Source organism: Mustela erminea, chromosome 9, assembly GCF_009829155.1.
Source record: "Mustela erminea isolate mMusErm1 chromosome 9, mMusErm1.Pri, whole genome shotgun sequence".
NCBI lineage: Eukaryota > Metazoa > Chordata > Mammalia > Carnivora > Mustelidae > Mustela > Mustela erminea.
The window spans coordinates 105148199-105167726 of record NC_045622.1 but is presented as its reverse complement, the minus strand read 5'-3'; the positions used below and the strand labels follow the sequence as shown (position 1 = coordinate 105167726).

At 51.0% G+C, this 19528-nt stretch overlaps 3 long non-coding RNA genes across 3 annotated transcripts; 1 reads left to right on the top strand and 2 right to left on the bottom strand.

The window, feature by feature from the left end:
* Positions 1-420: 420 nt before the first annotated feature.
* Positions 421-15682, top strand: LOC116598349. Its single transcript, XR_004289042.1, has 3 exons — positions 421-642; positions 3880-4768; positions 15614-15682. It is a non-coding gene; the product is annotated as an uncharacterized LOC116598349 (long non-coding RNA).
* LOC116598351 lies at positions 9213-10374 on the bottom strand. The gene is made up of 2 exons (XR_004289045.1): positions 10164-10374; positions 9213-9386 (listed from the first exon to the last, which is right to left on the bottom strand). It is a non-coding gene; the product is annotated as an uncharacterized LOC116598351 (long non-coding RNA).
* On the bottom strand, positions 13772-19383 carry LOC116598348. Its single transcript, XR_004289041.1, has 3 exons — positions 19280-19383; positions 18240-18882; positions 13772-15634 (listed from the first exon to the last, which is right to left on the bottom strand). It is a non-coding gene; the product is annotated as an uncharacterized LOC116598348 (long non-coding RNA).
* Between the last annotated feature and the right edge of the window lie 145 nt (positions 19384-19528).

Genomic DNA, 19528 nt, shown 5'->3' with positions numbered 1-19528 from the left:
CTCAGTGATGGCCCCCGACTCTTCTTTGCCCTGCCTTTGGCTCCTCCATTTCCCCCCTCCCTCGTTCTGCCCCACCCCCGCCCTCTCTCAGTCCCTGATGAGAATAGGGTGCTCTCTGGCATTCCCCCAGGTCCTGCGGGGCCCAGATGCACGAGGTCTTACACTTGAGGTCACGGGCGGGAGTGGCATCAGAGGACCGGGAAAGGGCTGGGCTGGGCTCCCCCCAGCCTCATACCTTGCTTTTGGCAGCATGATTGTGTGTGGGAGGTCGTGTGTTTCAGGGGACATTCCAAACGTGGAGTGACTGGGCGCCTGGGAGGCTCAGTTGGTTGGGCGACTGCTTTCGGCTCAGGTCGTGATCCTGGAGTCCCAGGATCGAGCCCCACATCAGGGTCCAAGCTCCCTGGGGAGTCTGCTTCTCCCTCTGACCTTCTGCCCTCTCGTGCTCTCTCTCACTGTCTCTCTCTCAAATAAATAAACTCTTTAAAAAAAAGCAAGCGGAGTGACTTTGAAAGGCACCACACGCCCACAAATGGCAGTAAATATTTTTCATTCACACAAACTCATTTCTAAATCTGTCAGGGTCCCTAGAGGAAACCAAATTCCACGGGAAGATAGCTGAAGCCCAGAGGCTTTGAAAAGGTACTGTTCGAAGGACCATAGCATCTACCAGAAACTGGCAGCCATGGGAAACAGAAGGAAGCGATCTGTCCTCCTGCTGGTGCCTCTCCCTGGAGGGCAAGCAAGTCTAGGTGTTGCGGGTGAAGGGCTCAGCCTCCTAGGGAGCAGAAGGAAAAGCAGACTCCCTGCTGATCCCAGACTCCATCCCAGGGCCTTGGGATCATGGTCTGAGCTGAAGCAACTGAGCCATCCAGGTGCCCTGTATATTGAGATTTCTTAAAATAGCCCCTATGACGTGGGATGTATTTAAGATGTGATCATAAAGTAATACAGTTTTTTAAAAAATATTTTATTTATTTATTTGACAGAGAGAGAGATCACAAGCAGGCAGAGAGGCAGGCAGAGACAGAGGGAGAAGCAGGCTCCCCGCTGAGCAGAGGGCCCGATGCGGGGCTTGATCCCAGGACCCTGAGAACATGACCTGAGCTGAAGGCAGAGGCTTAACCCACTGAACCATCCACGAGCCCCAATACGACAGTTTTTGTTTTAAACAAACACTTATGTTTGGGAGATGCTGCTATGAAGAGTCTGTTAAGAATATTTTGTTTCCTTTCTTTCGAAATTACTCTCAGTGTCACCTATACATTAAAAGAATTTTTTTTTTTTTCCCCTTGGGGAAACACAGACCTTCCTGACTTCAGTTTTTTGCAAATAGCCGGCAGGCCCGGAAGATACTCCGGCTTTCCCAGGACAGAACCTTGAAAGGCGCACTGGCCTGGGAGGAGTCAGTGGGATTAGCCGTTACCTTGGTTCCTCTCTGAGCCTCGGTTTCCCTCGTTTGTGACAGGGATCAGGCATGCATTCTCGGAGGCTGTGGCCGGTTCCAAATAGTTTCTAATCCTCTCAGAAGTAAAGATGGCGAGTTAGGTGGATGGGACGGGGTTGGGTCCAGAGCGAGGTGTGATTACAATGTAGCACAACTCATTTTCCTGTGTGGTTGCTGAGTTGGGTCAAATGTTTTGAGCAACTGGCGGTGTTACTGATTTACTGCTATGTCTCCAGTGTTCCAAAGCCAAAACACAGTGCCTGCCGGGATGTGCAGGTTGCTGGCACGCACGCCTCGCTGTCGCCGCGTCCCACCTCTGCTCCCCTGTACTCTGCAGGTGTGACACTCCTAGTAGCTGGGAAATGTCACTGAGGATGGGACTGATGCTCCTTTATTTACTTATTTAGACAATTTTTTAAAAGGAATTTTTAAAGAGTTTTCTTTTTAAGTAATCTCTATACCCAACGTGGGGCTCAAACCCATGACCCCAAGATCAGGAGTCACACGATCCAGCGACTGAGCCGGCTAGGTGCCCCCGATGCTCCATTTTTTTTTTTTTCTTAGAGTGTATTTTTTTTTCTCTTTTTCCCCCTCCTTTTTTTCTTCTTGCTCTCTCTTTTTAATTAATTAATTAATCAATCAATTTTTAAGATTTTAATTATTTATTTGACAGAGATCACAAGTAGGCAGAGAGGCAGACAGAGAGAGAGGAGGAAGCAGGCTTCCCCCTGAGCAGAGAGCCTGATGCGGGGCTCGATCCCAGGACCCTGGGACCATGACCCGAGCCAAAGACAGAGGCTTAGCCCACTGAGCCACGCAGGTGCCCTATAATTATCATTGTTTTTGCCGAGTCATTGGAGAGTCAATTGCAGGTCACCAGGACCCTCTACTCTAATTACTTCAGCATGTGTGGATGTCATCTTCTGTATCTGCAACACAGTCATCAAATTCCGAAACCTTACTGTTGGCAAAATACAATCATTGGACATACAGTCCATTTTTAAAAATTTTACTAATCTTCCAATGATTGCCTTTTTGCCAGGTCTTCTTTCCCATTTTGGCCTTGATCCCTGCCCACGATCCCACATGACCTTTAGTTCTCATGGTCTCTTCCTTCTAGACTCTTCCATCTGGAACCGCTCCTCAGCCCTTTTGTCATTTGTCACATTGATTTAAAATGCATTGAGCCAGCCGTTTTGTAGAATAGGTGTTGCCTCCCCCCCCCACACCCTCCCCACCCCTCCCCGGCCTGGGGTTTTCGGATGAGGTGCTCATTTCCCTTTTGGTGAGATTCTGGTTATGCATTTGGGGCAGGAAAGACCATAGTAGCGGTGCGTGGCAGAGGGGGGTTCCCTTCTCAGGGCCCGTATGACTTCAAGCCCTTGATTAAGGAGGAGATGGCCAAGTTTCTCCATTGTCACAGTGCCATGCTTTCCCTTTGGAATTAAGGAGTAAACCCACGTTTTCAAGAAAGAGCTCCAAGTTTGGGCAAGTTCATTTCGCAAGCGCTCAAGGGCTTGGTGGCATGCGTGTCTCAGCCCGGGTGTGCTCTCCAGCTGGGGCTCCGGGAGACGAAGTTCTGCTTTTGGGCTCTGCAGCACAGAGCCGCTCTCTGTCTCTGTCCTCACGAGGACAAAGAATTCGGTGCATGAATGCTTGCCGTATGCCCGAGAATGCCATGTGCTGTTTACCAGCCTCTGAATAGCCCCACGGCGGCCAGCAGCCTGGAGTCCAAGGGCTCCTGGAGGCCAAAAGTTCCCCGCAGAAGCACTGCCAGGGGCCACGGAGAATGTGTGGGGAACATTCTGCTGAGGAGCATGGTTTCTGTTCCCTTAAAAAAAAAAACCCTCTGTTATTTTCCACCGCAAGCTGGAGGCCTAGCCTTCATGGAAAAGCTTCCCAACCATGGGGCCAAGGATTGGGAAGGGTTAAGAAGGAAAAGACCCTCTCTGTGGACCGTGGGGAAGGGGGTATTCTGGTCTACAAGATGCTTTACCTCTGAGCTCCTCCCCGGGGACGCTGGTCCCCGCTCTATGGGGTAGACGGTGCCCTGCAGGGGGAGGAGGGTGACTCACAGAGCTGGGAAGGGGTGACTCTGCTAGGGTGAGCAAAACCTTGTGATTAAAAAAAAAGGCGGTGGGGGGATGCCTGGGTGGCTCAGTGGGTTAAACCTCTGCTCTCAGCATCACTTCAGCTCAGGTCATGATCTCAGGGTCCTAGGATCGAGCCCCCTCATCGGCTCTCTGCTCAGCAGGGAGCCTGCTTCCCCCTCTCTCTGCCTGCCTCTTTGCCTACTTGTGATCTCTCTGTCAAATAAATAAATAAGTAAAATCTTTAAAAAAATGTACATATATATATATGTATATGTATGTATATAGTATATATATATATATATATATATATTTTTTTTTTTTTTTCTTTCTTTTCCACAGTGCCATTGTTGCTTCCCTGAGGAGCTTGGGGTCCTTTTTCTGGGGAGGTTTTAGGAAATGGAAGAAGTCTTTTGAAATGGGTAGGGCCTTGCCTTTCAACAACAGACCTGAAGTAGTCATTAAATATGTATGTGCAAAGCCTCTTTCCTCAATGAGCCTATTGTCTAGGAGGGGAATAATAATGATAAAATAATAGTAGTTATCAGCTTTCCCACCTCCTAGCTACATGATCCTGGGCAAGTGGTTGAACCGCTCTGGTGCCTCACTTCCCTTATCTGTAAAACGGGGGTGATACAGTACCTGTGTCCCAGTGCTGTTGTGAGGACGGCATGAGTGAACACACACGGTGTGGGCGGGGTACGGTAAACACTGTGAGCGACCGCAAGTACTCCAGAGTACTTTGTAAGAGGCCTTCCCTGTGTATCCTATGTGCTTTAACTCTCTTGGCTTCTACAACAATCCCACGAAGTGGGTTTTCTTTTTCTTACTTATGGACAAGCTGAAGCTCAGAGAGGTTAAGCCATAGGTTCAGGGTCCCACAGCTAGGATAGGGTAGCATTCCAACGGGGCCAGGTCTGACTGGGAAGCTTATGCGTTAAATACTCCGGGCGTTCTTCTTATGCTGCGACACGGGGCAGCCTGTGTTAGTAACACACGACTGTTTCCAGGTTTGGAGCGGAGTGTGGGGCCGCACTCCAGGCAGAGGGGAAGAGCAGGGGAAGGTGTGGACGTGAAGCGGGTGGAGAAGTTCAGCAAGGCAGGGCGGGGTGGGAGGGGGTAGAGAAGGACTAAGACGAACTTAGAATGACACACGAGACCACGCAGGCTGGTGTCTGACCGTGCTCAGGAAGGAAAGGAAAAGGCTCTCACCCGTTTGCCCATTCTGGAGGTAGGAGATAGATTCCAGGCCTCCAGTAAAGGGAACCCTTGGCCCAGGTTCAGCGGCCCCCCTTGCTGCCAGCCCCTCCTGCTCAGTGTCACCCTGGGTCTTTTTCCACTCTGATGGTCAACAAGGGAGTAGCTGTCATCTAAGCGTTTGCGTTATAAACCTCCCCCCACCCCGCCAACTGCTGGCCAAGCAGCCTGGAACTCTCCACAGCCCAGGGCCTGCACGCATCCCTCCCTCGGGCCAGCTGGCTCCCTCTCTGGGGGTGGGCCTGGCTTTGTGTGAGAAGAGTCTGGGGGCAGAACCGAGTCGTTCTCAACTGTGGAGAGAGCTTCCCCTTTTATTCTGTGCCTGCCGGTCCCCATGGCTCCAGGGCTGTGGCCAACTAGTACCTACCTGGGACTTGCTAACTAACAGTCCTCACCTCGAGCTTCCTGGGGGGACGTAGTAGCCCCACCCACCCCCACCTGCCGCCTGCACTCCGCCCAAGAGGAAGGAGCTGAGGCCTCCACCAAGGGGAGCCACTGGCCCTTTATTCTGGAGATGGGGGTGTATGAGGGAAGAAGGAGGCAGAAATCTACAGGGAAAGCAGCAGAGTGTGGGGTGGGGCGCGGGCCGGAGGGACAAGGCTGCCGGGAGGAGCGGGAGAGGGAGGGGAAGCCTGGAATGAGCTGCTGGGAGCTGGGGGGGGGGGGGTGGAGTGGGGGGGGGGAATGGAGTGGGGGGGGGGAAGCTGCAAGGGAGGAAGCTGCTCCCACAGGGAGCAGGGAGTGGGGGAAGGGCTCTGGGCCATGTTAGCCCTGTTCCCCTATCTCCTGGCACCCCAAAGGAGCTTCTAACCTAAGTAAAGCAGCATGCTTGCAATGTCCACTTGCCCCCAAACTCCAGCCAGAACTCTGGTTTTTGCTTTAGCCAAAAACCGGTTAACACCCTGAAGCCCTCCATACTGTAACCATGGGGCCGCCAGGGTCCAGGGAGTGTATGAGCCTCCCAAAGAGACTCTTGGCTCCAGAGGAGTAGGAGGGAGAGAGGTTGGGAGGGAAAGCCGAGCGGTGAGGGTTGCTGATCAACAGGCCATCCTTGGGTCCCGGGACCCTTTGCTGGGCTGATTTTTACCCACCTCGGGGCTGCTGCAAGCCACGAGCCCTGTGGGGACCGGCTACGAGAGGGGCATTGTTGATAGGAAATTGGGGAAAGAAGACCCTGGGGGGTTGTTGGGAAGTTGCTTGAGGCCAAGTCCAGACTCCCCAGTGGCTGCTGGGAGAGCTAGCCTCCTGACCCTGGGAGGCCCCCAAGCTCCAAATAGTGCAGGGACCTAACTCTTCCCTTAGGCCAAACTTTCCTCAGCCCACAGCTTTGTACTCCACTGAGCCATATATGTGAACACTTTGGGACATTTGCATTAAAAAGAGGGCTTTTTTTGGGGGTGCCTGGGAGGCTCAGTGGGCTAAAGCCTCTGCCTTTGTCTCAGGCCATGCATGATCCCAGGGTCCTGGGATGGAGGCCCCCGCCCCAAATCCCCCAAATCGGGCTCTCTGCTCAGCAGGGAGCCTGCTTCCTCCTCTCTCTGCCTGCTTCTCTGTGTCTGTCAAATAAATAAATAAAATCTAAAAAAAAAAAAAAAAAAAAAAAAAAGAGGTCTTTTTTGGTCCCAGGGATGGTCCCAGGGATGGACCCGGGGCTGGCCAGCTCCAGGTATTTTGGGACAGGAGAGCCTTTTAGCAAACCCCACGCACAGCATGGGTAGTTCCCTGTCTTGCTTTTCTCTCTGGGTGTGACACAACCCTGGGCCATAGCGGGGCACTTGACCCCTCCCTGTCTTGAGGTCCCTACTGTGGCCCAGGTGACAAAGGCGGCTTTGGAAGGCCTTTCCATCCAGCGCCCTATGGCCTGGGTTCTGTGTCTTCCACCCCCAGGGGCCAGGCAGCAGAGAGCTCTGGAATGTGAACAGGCAGGACTGACTAATGACAGGGCATTTTCTACTTGTAACACTGCAAGTTCTGCTCACGATGTGAATTTCAAGTGGGCCCTTTAGGCAGATTAGGGAGGTTAAGTGAGAGAGTGGAGGCAGCCTTGGTGGATTGTCTAAATTCCTAGAAAATAAATTCTAGGAATTTCACTGTGGGAGGGAAGAGTAGCAGGTGAGCCTACTTAACGCCATGCATAGGCAGGGGCAAGAGCTGGTAGTCCTGGGGCCTGCTTGGAGGAGGTGGCTTTTTCCTTTTCTTTCTCTATTTGAGCACCTTGTATCTCCAAAAATGACTTGTCTTCCAAATCAGATCAAAGAGACAAATTCATACTTTTAACCAAGGGCTGTTTTTTTTTGGATAAAAATTTATTTTTTCACTGAGCCGCCATCCAGCTACGGATTAGAACTGCTCCCTCTAAATACTGCTTTTGGTGCCTGCCCTTTGTTTGAAGTCATTATTGTCCCTAGAAATGGGAAATTACAAATTACTGTTTATCAAAAGGAAATAAACACCTTGGATTAATAGGGTTCTTACCACGGGATGGTGGTTGCAGACCTTGCCAACGAGCTGGGTGAGAAGCCTGCCCAGCACGTCCTGCACCCCATTCACTTTCGGCATTTGATGATTTCTGAAGGGGAAATGGTCAGTTCCTGTGTGTCCCACGAAGCTTTGCCTGCCCTGTTATCGTGACGTCATCCTGGAGAAACTTTGAGAGGGCGCTTCTGGGTGTAGGACCAAGTACAGGAAAAAACACGGGGAGTGGGGCGTGTCACCTGCTGACTCTCTTCGGGCTGGATTGGGTTCCCGTTGTTCTGTGTTCATGGGCATTCAATGAGCTCTCGCTAAAGGAGAGTGAAGAGTGGAATCAGGATGCTTTATTAAGACAGCCTGAGCCATGTACAGGTTCATGCAGGGAAGAGACAGCCATGAACCCTGAGCCCTGTGTGTTCTCAGCCCTTCTGTGTTCCAGCCCAAAGCCCCAGGAAAGCTTGCCCCTGCTTGTGACTCTGGCCACTGTCAAGTTCTGCAGCCTCAAGCTGGGCTCTGGGCCACACTCAGCTCTTCCCAGCAATCTTGACCATCCCCTGCCATCTTTGGCCCCCTGGCTTTTAAGTAGCCTTCTCTTCCTCATCCTTTGGGTTTTGGTTTAGGGGGACATTTCTTCTGGGAATAATTCTTCCTTGCCACCCCCATATCCCCCAACTGTCTGTGTGCTCCCGCTGCCCTGTACCTTCCGGTTCTCAGTACTATTCCTACTAGATTACCAGGGACTACTAGTTGCGGGTGTGTCTGCCTCCGCCATCAGACTATCAGCTCTATGAGGGAAGGATGCAGCCTGCTTGTTCGCCATCCTAGTCCTGACTGTGACCCAACCCAACCCAACCCAGGAAAACCAACAAAAGAAACACCCACCAGAACTGGTTTCCTCATATCATGGCTAAGGGTCTGAAGGTCGGCTGTTCTCCTTGAGCTGTGGATGAGTCTGATTTAACAAGAGTGGAAAGCAGGGAATGCTTGCTGCCTGGTCAGCAACCCACACTTGGCCAGCATGCGGGACTGCCTTGTTGGAGTGGAAGAGGAGATAAAGAAAAGCCTGGGGACCTAGAAGGGTGTCGACCTGGTGGCTGTGGAGTGCAAAGGGCACTGAATGGGGGTTTGGTGGGCGGGGAGGAGGGCATTCAAGATGGCCGCCACTGGAACTACAGGGGAGAGCCCATGGCCATGAACTGAAGCTGGGAAGGGGTAGGGGGAGAAAGCTGGGCCGAGGAGGAGGAAGGGCTCCCCAAATCTGATTACTTTTCTCCAAAACCGGTGGCTAGCATCTGAAATGTCACCCATTGCTCCGGTCTGGGATTGTGACTTGATTTTTCTCTTCCCAGTTGATTATTTTTGTATTAATTGAAAATAAGTGTCTTTCTGATGAGACATGGAGTGCCCTGACCAGGCTATGTTTTATTAAGAGAGTCATACAAAGAAAGCGCCTTCTTTTGTCCCCCTCCCCCCCGCCTTCTTGTCCCTCCCTGCCTTCCTTCCTAGTGAAATTCTGGACCGGAAAGCCCAGCCAGGATGTGGAGAGTTGTGTTTTCCACCTGAAGCAAGGTGGGGCTGGCCGGCTCTTTGTGACGGCAAGCTACCCCCCCCCCCCCCCACCGGCTGTTCTCTTTGAGCGGGACAAACACAGCCGTGGCCCCCATAGCCCCATGGCCAGTGCCGACCATTGCAGAATGAGACAAAGCCCTTGTGTACTTTGCTGGGAAGCACTTGCCTGTGACATACAGGCCCGTGAACGCAGGAGAACGTGTGCGGGGTCCCAGCACAAAGCACTCCCAAGCACGCCTTTCACAGTGTTTCCAAGCCTCCTTCGAGGACAGCCAGGCTGGGGTGTGGTGAAGGTGTTTGTCTTTCTCAGGTTTGGGCAAAGTCCTTCTAGAAAGCAGATTCTGAGGCATTGAGATCAGAAATCACTCCTGGGGAAGTGGTGAGGAATTGTGTGTTTTAATCTGGGGCCTGTGTGTTCGAGCAACGTTCATTGGTCAAGAAAGAAATACCATTCTCAGCCCAGTGCAGACTTGGCCACGGGCGGCTGACCTGCTGTTTGTGCTGGTTCCTTATCCACGGACCGCAAGGTCCCAGAGGGAAGAAGGACTGCCCTGTTGAGGAAGAGACCATCCGTAAATCGGTGGGTCAGGAATCCCCCAGTTGATTCTCTCTCTCTTTTTTTTTTTTTTTTTTTTTTTTTAAAGATTTTATTTATTTATTTGACAGAGACACATCACAAGTAGGCAGAGAGGCAGGCAGAGAGAGAGAGAGGAGGAAGCAGGCTCCCTGCTGAGCAGAGAGCCCGATGCGGGACTCGATCCCAGGACCCTGAGATCATGACCTGAGCCGAAGGCAGCGGCTTAACCCACTGAGCCACCCAGGCGCCCGACCCCCAGTTGATTCTCTTAATTCAAAGTGGAAATGGAGTGGAGGTGGTTCTTTTTTTTTTTTTTTTTTAATATTTTAGAAAAGTTTTTATTTATTTGACAGAGGGAATGTTTGCAGGAGCAGTGGGGAAAGGGCGAAGGGAGAGGGAGAAGCAGATTCCCTCCTGAGCAGGGAGCTGCACACGGCTGGATCCCAAGACGCTGAGACTATGCATGACCTGAACCGAAGGCAGACGCTTAACTGCTTAACCGTCTGAGGCACCCAGGCGCTTCGTGGGGGTGGTTCTTTAGCCTAATTTCCACTATCTTGTACTGAGCAGTTTTAAAACCCACTTGGATTTTATAAATCATCAGAGCTATGCAAAGCTGCTCACCACGCCCTGTGTCGGGCTCTATGAGGGACTGCATGTAGGTTTGGGAGGAACAGGTTGAAACCTGACTTTGATCTTAACAAAGCCAGTCTTCCCTAGCAAACACGAATCTCCCGGCCAATCAGATTACCTGAGCCTTCCAGCGCCCGTGTGAACTGGCTTGACAGGGAAGCTGGTGATGGCGGGGGAGAGGATTGGGGGGGGGGACCCGGGGTTCAGGTGGGGCAGCCCAGTGCCTGTAAGGTGTGATTTGAAGGCCTCGGGAAAGACCCACCTGAAATCTCCTGAAATCTCCCCCTACTGGCTCATCAAGGATGTCGACAATTTCACTATTAAGGAGTCATTCCGACAATTTCACTATTAAGGAGTCATTCCGTTGTATTTACCCTGGGCTCTCTGCTGGCCATCCCTCGAAATGCAGGTTGGTCTGGGGTAAAGAGGATTCCCTTAACCTTCTCACCTTGAATTCTACTGTTAATCTCTTGGCTATCCCACACACTCAGTTCCACTTTTTTTCTTTCTCGTTTTATTGAGAGAGACTTGACCTAGAATCTGGTGTTAGCTTTAGGGCCTCCCCATGATGATTTGATATTTGTGAATATGGCCTGGTGACCCCTGCAGTAAGTTGAGCTGCACTTTCTAGATGGTGGGCCTCTCCTGAGTCACCTCCCCTCCGCAATTCCCTGTTCTGTGAGTGGGGGGCGGCCTTCCAGCTGACAAGAGACACCCCAACTTGTGCAGCTGGTTGGAGCAGACATAGACCATGTTCAGTGAGGGGCCAGCAAGTGCTCTGGGTCTTGCCTCTTCCTCTTTCCCTGGCCTAGAAGAGAGGACTAGAGCCTATCTCTGCCTTGCCCCCCTACTCTGGGCACCTTGTATCAGCCCACGCTTCTCTCCCAGAAGCACCGCCCTCCCCTCAAAGCGGATACGCCGCTGTGAACTCCACTGGAATTTAAACTCCATCGAGGCAGATCTTTTTAATATTTCCCCAGAGTTGCAAACAGTGCCTGGCCCACAGTAGGTGCTCAATAAATATTTGCTGAGCCGACTTCCTCCTGTGGATGTAATCACGCTGGTAAAATATTTTGCACCCCAACGCACACGCAGTTGGGCGTTTTTAGGACCAATGTTGGCAGAGATTTAATTTTTTTCTCTATTGTGCCTGTCCCCCCCCCTCAGAATTTAATTTCTAATTACACCACATAGCAATTCAGTTTTGAAAACAACCCAAGAAGTCCTCCTCATCCCCGAAACCCTGTTGCGTGTTCCTCCTTAGCGTAACCCGCTGACGTCCTCTCGGCGTGAGCCCAGCAGACTTTGCTCGGTGCATCTGTGTGTTAACGCAGATGTCTGTAGTTTGGTGGGTGAAAAGAAGCCATAAATGGGGCCCCTGGCTGCCTCGTTCAGTAGAGCATTCCACTCTGCGACTCTTGATCTCTGGGTTCTAAGTTCGAGCCCCTTGTTGGGTGTAGATTACTTGAAATTAACTCTTAAGGGGAGCCTGGGTGGCTCAGTAGGTTAAAGCCTCTGCCTTTGGCTCAGGTCATGATCCCAGAGTCCTGGGATCAAGCTCCTCATCAGGCTCTCTGCTCAGCAGGGAGCCTGCTTTCTCCTCTCTCTCTGCCTGCCTCTCTGGCTATTTGTAGTCTCTGTCAAATAAATAAAATCTTTAAAAAAAATTAACTCTTAAAAAAAAAAGGTTAAAAAGTGAAAGAAACCATAAATAAGATTGCACCGTCTTGTTTTGCTCCCCCATCCCCTTTAACAGTATGTAGGTCAATGTTCATTCTTTTTCACTGTTACAGACTATACGGCACGGCATAGATGACGAATTCTATGTTTAATGATTGCTCTAGACGGAACTTTAGGTTATTTCCAGTGTCTGCAAACATCCTTGCACATGCCACTTGGAGCACACGCTCAAATACTTCCCCTGAATTCTTAGAGAAGTCATTGCTGGCTGAAGGAGCACGGGCATTGAACATTTTAAAGCTACTCTAAATTGCACTCCCGAAAGGCTGTATTCACACACATTCCCACTTTTGGGTGTGAAAACCTCCGCTTTTTCCACACCTTTGTTGGCTCTTAGAGATCTCTTTTACTATTGGCCAAAAACCATGATCTCATGGCTTGAATAATAACGTTCAGCTCATTCTACTTGGCCAGGAACTTGTCAGTGATTCCCATTAGCGACATAGCCACACGGACAGTGATAATCCCATTTAACGGCTATGTGTTCTGTACTTGGTAATTATTTTGCACAGAGTGAGTAATAATCAGGAATAGTCACAATCTGTTTTCTCCACATATTTCACCATGACCTTTAGATGTGAAACACAGGACTGTGGGGGCTTGGGGTATGCGGAGGTGGGAGAGGATGACCTCCATGGCTGCAGCCTGTCCTTCCGTCACATCCCCTCCTGTCCCACAGTGGCCGTGCCCTGGAGTGACGATGCCAGGTTGTCCAGTCTCAAGCCAACAGTGTGTGCTCTGCCATCCAGCCCCTGGGGTTCTCCTTTGATCAGCTCAGAACATGTCAGCTGAACTTGTGGGTTTGGTCCTTTGCTTGGCTTTGAGGTTATCATCAGGCCCACCTTGGAGCACAATAGAAGCTATGTCATGGGCTGGATCCCGCCTTAATCTTTTCCAAGCCCTCACGCCACCTAGGACAATGTTTTCCACACTGAGAAGTGCATTTTAAGAGGAAAAGCTTTAAGGGCATTTAGGATCGTACAGTGTTTAATTTCGTGGCTATTTTCCTCCCGATGCCATTCCTTCCTTCCTCTATGTTTTTCAACCTCGGTATTCAGGATAAAACCAAAATGGCGCTGGGAAAGAATGCTACCCCGCCCCTCCCCCCACTGCCAGCTTTCTCTCGGTCTGGTTCTTTGTCATCGACAGCATCTAGTGTAGGGTCATGTAGGACTTAATGTTAATCTCTCGTGCCTCCAGTATTCCTGCATTGAACAGTGGGTTCCTCCTCCAGTTGAGGTAGGATTTTTAAGGCTTGTGACTTGTTTTGGTGGTTTCAGATGAATTTTGTATTTGGATCAGAAAGCCATTTGCTTGAAAGCATGATTGTCTCGTTTTCTTTTTTTTTTTTTTTAAAGATTTTATTTATTTATTTGACAGACAGAGATCACAAGCAGGCAGAGAGGCAGGCAGAGAGAGAGAGGAGGAAGCAGGCTCCCTGCCGAGCAGAGAGCCTGATGCGGGACTTGATCCCAGGACCCTGAGATCATGACCTGAGCCGAAGGCAGCAGCTTAACCCACTGAGCCACCCAGGCGCCCCGGTTGTCTCGTTTTCTAAAGACTTGGAACTGATTTCCCTTCCTACCGCTTTGTCTAGTCCAGCTACTACGGAATGTTCGTTTTGCTATTTTTAGAAATATTACTCTGTTATTTCTCTCTCTCTCTCTCTCTTTTTAAGATTTTATTTATTTGACGGAGATCACAAGTAGGCAGAGAGGCAGGCAGAGAGAGAGGAGGAAGCAGGATCCCTGCTGAGCAGAGAGCCTGACGTGGGACTCGATCCCAGGACCTTGAGATCATGACCTGAGCTGAAGGCAGAGGCTTTAACCCACTGAGCCACCCTGGTGCCTACCCCCCCCCCCTTTTTAAAAAGGCTTTATTTGTTTATTTATTTGAGAAGGAGAGAGAGCATGGACTGGGGTGGGGAGACACAGGGAGAAGGAGAGAGAATCTCTCAAGCATTCCAACATGGGGCTCGATCTCACGATCCTGAGATCATGACCTGAGCAGAAACCAAGAGTTGACGCTTAACCAACTGAGCCACCCAAGCGCTCCTACTTTGTCATTTTAAAGCACTCAAGTTTTGGCCACAAGCTACTCCAAGAGAGGACACTGTGAGGAGATACACTTGTAGCTAAGAGCCATACTTTCTTCAGGGTGACTTCTTGTTTGGGGCATTGTAGTAACTTTGGCTCAGACTTTTCTCATTTTCTAATATATGCTGCTGGACCTGAGTGGTTGGTTTAACGGTTTAGAGTGTGGGTTCATGAACCAGAGGGCTTGGTTTCAGATCCTAGCACTGCCACGTCCTAGTTGTGTGATCTTGGGCAAGTTACTCAAACTCTCTGGGCCTCAGTTTTCTGTTGTGTAGAACAAAATACGTGTAGCTACTGTCTCTAGAGTTGCCATAAGGAGTTAACGTACAAGATAAAACAGCTTTTGGCACATGGTAAGTGCTGATGTGTTTGCTATTATTATTCAGTTCTTTCTGAAAGAAAAAAAACATTCCTTTCTTCTGTGGTTATTTGAACTTCTTCTGAGTCTCATTTTATAATTGAAAACTGAACAAAATGAAACAGAGGAGAGTTACTCAACCAAGCCCTTTCTGGAAAAGGCAAGATTGTTTCTCTAGAATGATTCACACTTGATTAATCTATTTGAATTTTAAAAATCTGTGGACTAAGAAGAATCAGCATCGATTAATGGGGTTAATGTATGTGCAGCTTTTAGGAGCCTTGGAAGTCTTCACACCATTGGTTTTTAAAGAAACACAAGCATCATTCAGCTAAAAGAATCTTATTTCCCCCCTTCCTCCTTGCCTCCTTCCTTCCACAGACATGCCACAGACATTTCCAGAGTGCCTGGGAAGCTCTGCTAGGCTCTATAAACAGGGACATAGAGACAAATGATCCATGGGTCCAGCCCTTAGGAAGGTCTAATAGGGGATTTTCTTACTTTTATGGTGAAGAAAAATTTAAGTGCCTCCAACATCCCTTTGAAAGCTTGGGGCAGGAGAGATCAGCCAACTGTGAGAAGGAAGCATGAATAAGAAAATTCAACAGTTTGAAGTTGAAGATTCAGGCTCATTCTACTCATTAAGTTCCAAGTTTCTTTCTCTTGGAGAAGAGTAATGATGTTCAACGTGTGCAAACACATGAAAAGAACATCTCACTGGAGCTGTTGGTCGCAATCATGTTCTCTACGACCTGGTTTCTATGTTGTTGTCAGATGGAATCTTGGCCTTGACCAGGGAATCCCATGGCCAGGTGGGCTTTCCTTCCTGTTGGGAGTCCCCATCCAAGATGGTGGTCACCCAGGATTGGAGAGCTCTCACATAAAGTTTCAGGAACTCCTCCCAGTAGACTTCAGACTCCATCCCATGGCATCCAGCTCAGTGCTGGACAGAGAGGAGATGCTCAGTGGACAGTAACTCACAACCCTCCTTTCTACACATTCTTTGCTCGACGGCCCCTTGTTCACAGTGTTACACTGGACCTTATCTTTCTCCTTCCGCCATTGCAAAATCCTTGAGGACGAAAACAGGGCTTGCTTGCTGAATCTATGAACCTGAGATAGCATCATTCCCCTTGTACAAGGTTCACCAGACTTTCGCCACAGGATGTCTTTCAGTTTTTGTCAACTCCTTTCTTAAGATTCTGTTCTTTCTCCTACAGGCAGAGCTTCCAAGTGAGAGAGGAGGGGGCTGGGCTGAGAGGTGGTGGTGGGGAAAGTTGGGGCCTCTGGGTTTTTTATATACCCGTCGAGAAATGTTAATCAATTGGACGACTTTAAAAGTGACCCTTTAATAATCCTTGTCCTTGTTGTTAGAGCACATCACAACCATCAGCCCTGGAATGCAAAGACCAGAATAAACCTGAGGAAACCTCCAAACGAGCCGAGCAGTCTCAGTTTCCACCCCAAATTCAGGTGAGAGAAGGTGGTGGGACTAAAAGAACGGTCTTGGGTCTTGGTAAGGACACATCCCATCTGGAGACCAGGGCAATGATAGCGTCCACATAGGACCGTGTCTTCCAGGCGCACTGAGGCCTTCCTGAGGGAAGACACCCACGTGAAGGGCGAGAGAGAGGAAGAAGTAACTGGAGAGTGAAGGTTCTGGATCACAGGGTCACAGGGCACTAAGCGGGTGGCGCGGGGGTGGGGTTGGGGGTTCTTGGCTCAGTCCAGGCCCTAGCCATGATCTGGGCCTGCATAAGACTTAAACTGTTTTTTTATAAGGTAGCTCACCACATTTAAAAATCCGGAGATTTCGGGGCGCCTGGGTGGCTCAGTGGGTTAAGCCACTGCCTTCGGCTCAGGTCATGATCTCAGAGTCCTGGGATGGAGTCCCACATCGGGCTCTCTGCTCGGCAGGGAGCCTGCTTCCTCCTCTCTCTCTGCCTGCCTCTCTGCCTACTTGTGATCTCTCTCTGTTAAATAAATAAATAAAATCTTTAAAAAAAAAATATCCGGAGATTTCACGGAAAATAGGGAATGTATGGCCTTTCTAGAAATGTGGAAAATCTTTGTGGAGCCTGTCAGCGGGAGCCTGGGGACAGCCTGTCCCTGGGCAGTCCGAGCTCATCAGCTCTCCCCTCACCTTGTCCCAGGAACCCCCTCCCCCATCCCAGCACCATGTGGGATCCCACCAGGGGTTCTGTGAGTCGCCTTCACTCACCCCTTCTCTCGCCAGCACCCCACCTCTACCTTGGCATCTCCTTCCTACTAATACCTCTGTGCACCCCTTCTTCCCCAGTTGAAAGAACCCCTCCCCCTCTGGCTATCTGTGGGGTTGTTCCTGTGGAGCCAACATGCTAGAAAGGGCGCTCTTTCCTTGCCTGCCACTCACCCTAGTGCCCCCCCCCACCATCGCCCCTGGGCTCCCCCCTCCCCCCCAACCCCCATGCCGTTCTGGTTAATCCTTACCCCGCCCAGGGCAGTCTCTGGGTGCTTGGCGCAGTGCGTCTTTCCTCCTGGAAGCTTCCCCGCCCTCCACCGAGTGACATCTCTTGTCCTCTTGTGTCCACAGTGCTTAGGGCAGCTTCTCCCCTCCCTTCCCAGGCCCTTCGTGGGTGCTTCTCTTCCCGAAAGCTCACAAACTGCAGCATTTCCCACGGACCTGTCCCGCCATCTTTATTTTTCTGACACTAGACTCTCTCTCGGGGTCACCTCTGGGGGCCTGCGGATTCCAGCCTGCTTTTCCAAGCTCCACGGCTGCTGACTCTGATTTTCATTTGTGACGGCAACCACCTCCTCACGGGTCTGCCCCGCGTGGATTTTTCCGCCGCAGGTGGAGGGAGCTGTAAGTAGAGGCCCGTCTAAAATAAAATAAAGACCAGGGGCGCCTGGGTGGCTCAGAGGTTTAAGCCTCTGCCTTCAGCTCAGGTCATGATCTCAGGGTCCTGGGATCGAGCCCCACGTCGGGCTCTCTGCTCAGCGGGGAGACTGCTTCCCCCCCTCTCTCTGCCTGCCTCTCTGCCTACTTGTGATCTCTCTCTATCAAATAAATAAATAAAAATCTTAAAAAAAAATAAAATAAAAACCAGATCACGTTACTACGGCTTCACATTCTGCAGTGGCTCCTCTTTGCTCTCAGGGTGCGGTTCACACCTTTGGCTTAACCCCGGGCTGCTGCCCTGACCCGGCTGCCATTTCGACCCCCCCAGCTTCCCATGGGCGCCTTTCCCTTCCCTTCCCTGATGCTGGTCCCCCTGCTGCGGTGTATCCGAGGGGCTCTTCCCCGTGCCTTGGGCTCCCTGGTCTCTTCCTCCCTCCCTCTTTCCTTCTTTCTTTTAAAGATTTTATTTATTTATTTGAAGGGCGCCTGGGTGGCTCAGCTGTTGGGTGGCTGCCTCAGCTCAGGTCACGATCCCAGAATCCTGGGATCGAGCCCCCACATCACGCTCCCTGCTTAGCAGAAGCCTGCTTTTCCCTCTCCCTCTCCCCCTGCTTGTGTTCCCTCTCTCGCTGTCTCTCTCTCTGTCAAATAAATAGATAAAATCTTAAAAAAAAAAAAACCCACAAAGATTTTTAAAATTTATTTGAGAGATGGAGAAAGCAAAACCAAAAGCTATGGCTGTGAGGGGCAGAAGGAGAGGGAAGCGGACTCCCCCTGATCAGGGAGCCTGTGTTTGCAGGACTCCATCCCACGACCCTGACGTGACCTGAGCCGAAGGCAGGCGCTTAACTGCTTAACCGGCTGAGCCACCCAGGCACCTCGCTCCCAGTTTTTCTGAGCGTTTGAATCAGGCCCCCCAGCCCCCCCTGAGCCTCTGAGTCTGGGTTCAGTGTCCCTTGCTGTCCTGGGGTGCCCGGGCCTCCCTGCGTCAGCTCCCTGGAGGCTGGGGTTCTACTAGGCTTCACGTCCAGTGGAGACCGGGGAGGTCCCCGGGCACACTGTGGCAGGCACATGAAACAAATGATGGCAGGAGCTTCTGGCAGGCTTCCTAGTACTCACACAGGGCTGGGCAGTCATCTCTCGCCTTCTGGAAGCGGCTTCTAGCTTGTTGCAGTGTTTGCCTTCCCAGTGCGGCAGGTCTTGCTCTGCAATATACTTTGTTGGCCTCTTATTAAATGTCTTGAGACTAAAAGGTGTTTGGGATTTGACCCCCTTCCTCAAAGGGCCTGGTATACTCTGAGATTATGGTGTCGCTTCCCGTCAAGGAGCCTTTACTGAGAGCCAGCCCTGAAGGCAGAAGCAAAGCCGCCCAGCACAGGGTTTCAGATAAAATCTGTGCGGCTGGGAGGGACTTGCTGTGGCTTCGTGGGTCTCGGTTCACACTAGAGGGGAGAGCACGGTTCTCCCTGGTGGAGACTCCTTGACCGACCGCGTCGTAGCTTCTCCCCTGACCCTGACGTCTCCTTGCAAACCCACTTCCACGTCCCACACTTTGAGGCTGCGTTTTTTGTGTCAACGTGACCTCCCTGGGATGCCAGAAACGACCCTTTCCTGCCCCCGCCACGAGCCTCTAGCTATCTCTACATCAACTTCTCAGAAGGATTCTGCCATTTCCCTTGATTGTTAGAAACGCATTTGAACGGCACACAACTCGCATTTGTCATGGCAACACGGCTGTCAGCTGTTGTCATCGAGAGTCGTTCTGGTAAATAAGCAGATCAGGAGGTTTGATCAGAAAGACGTTGTTGCACTTTGAGGTAAGACTGTGAGGTTTGGACCAAGGGGTTCTCTCCCCGCCCCCCCAATCTTTTTCTTCTTCTTTTTTTTTTTTTTTAAGTATTTTATTTTACTTGAGAGACTGCGATCGAGAGAGAGAGAGAGAGCACAGAGGGAGAGGGAGGCTTCCCACTGAGCAGGGAGCCCCATGTGGGGCTTGATCCCAGAACACTAGGCTCATGACCTGAGCCAAAGTCAGATGCTTAAAGACTGAGCCCCCCAGGCGCCCCCCAGTGGGGGTCTTGAATCAAGACATCGACCCAGTCACACAGTGTCCTAAATGCTCCAGTGAGTTTGGAAGGGTAGAGTCCAGGGAAGCTGACCTCGGGGCTGTGGGTCACGCTGCCCGCCATCAGGAGGTGCGCAGATGAGAGCTGAGAGCCCGGCTGCAGGGCTGCACTGAATCCTGTTTCTGCCGCTCTGACCTTGCGAGGTTTCCAGTGTCCTCCTTTGTGACCCGGGAATGACTGGGGGACTCCCCTTACAGGGTCGTTGGGTGTGTGAGTCACTTAGTCCCTGTCCGCGGCTTAGACGCATAGTAAGTGCTCAGTCTGAGCTGTCGCTGGTGTGGC